Genomic DNA, 1413 nt, shown 5'->3' on the forward strand with positions numbered 1-1413 from the left:
AACCTGCCCAGCCGGGGCTGCAGGAGCTTCCCGGGGCTGCAGGCGACGGTGTGCCTGCCCAGCGAGCAGGGAGGGATCAGCTCCTCCTTCCCTCCTGATGGGAAGTGCCTGGACACCCTCTGGCACACCAGAGAGGGAGCAGCGCTGGGGGCGCAGCCAGGAGTTCCTTCTCCTGCTGCAGAGAGCCCAGAGGAGCCATGGAGATGCTCCAGCTCTGCCCTGGAGCCAGGCTGGGAGAGCTGGGGGTGCTCACCTGGAGGAGAGAACTCCAGGGAGACCTCAGAGCCACTTCCAGTGCCTCAAGGGGCTCCAGGAGAGCTGAGAGGGACTTGGGACAAGGGATGGAGGGACAGGACACAGGGAATGGCTTCCCACTGCCAGACTCACTGCCAGAGGGATACTGGGAAGGGATTCCTGGCTGGGAGGGTGCTGAGGCACTGGCACAGGGTGCCCAGAGCAGCTGTGGCTGCTCCATCCCTGGGATTGTTCCAGGCCAGGCTGGATGGGGCTGGGAGCAGCCTGGGCTGGTGGGAGGTGTCCCTGGGGATGGAACTGGATGACCTTTAAGGTCCTTCCCACCCAAACCACAGTCCTGGGATTCTCAGTGCCAGAGCCTTCTGCACCCACTCACCAGCAGAACCAGGACTGAAGGTGCAGGAATGAAACATTCCCATTCCCACACTCACAGGGCCCTAGAAAATGAAGGGATTTTGCAGTTTTGTTATCATTTTAACCTCAAGAATGTTTTGACATCCAGCAAACACCCCCTGGCCCAGTGGGACACCAACAGCCACCACAGCTTTGCTCCAAACTGGGATTTTGCCTTTTATTTCTGGGATAATGGCTGAGGGAAGAGCAAGGAAGGGATGTGGGGAGGTCTGAGGGATGCAGGAGGCAAAGGAAAAGGAGGAATTGCACTGGGAGAGCTGCAGGAAGGTGACAGTGACACAGCACCTTGACTTGGAAGCTCCTGGAGATGCTCTTCCACAGCTGTTCCTTCTCCTCCCTCAGGTATGGATGGAAGGCGTGGGCAGGATCTGTGTGCTCCCAGCTGGATCCTGGGCTAATCTCCTGCTCCCAGCTGGATCCCACACTGTTCCCCTGCTCCAAGTGCCACGGGTGGCTGCAGCATCCCAGGGTCCCTGTCCCTGACAGTGCAGGAGGAATGCAGCACCCCAGGGGATCCAGGATGTCCTGGCAAGGAAATTAGAGAAGGAGCTCCAGGCCCACACAGCCACCAACCAGGTTGTGACTGTCACCACACATCCTGCCCCTCAGATCCCAGCAGGAACAATGCCTCTTCCCAAAACAGCATCAAAACTTCCCTGAACTCCCCAAAACAAGGAGCAGAACACTTATTTCAGCCTTTCCTCTGTTTCCTGCCCCCAGCCTGGGTCAGACAGCTCAGATTCC

This window comes from Acanthisitta chloris, unplaced genomic scaffold (assembly GCF_000695815.1).
Source record: "Acanthisitta chloris isolate BGI_N310 unplaced genomic scaffold, ASM69581v1 scaffold40886, whole genome shotgun sequence".
Taxonomy (NCBI): Eukaryota; Metazoa; Chordata; class Aves; order Passeriformes; family Acanthisittidae; genus Acanthisitta; species Acanthisitta chloris.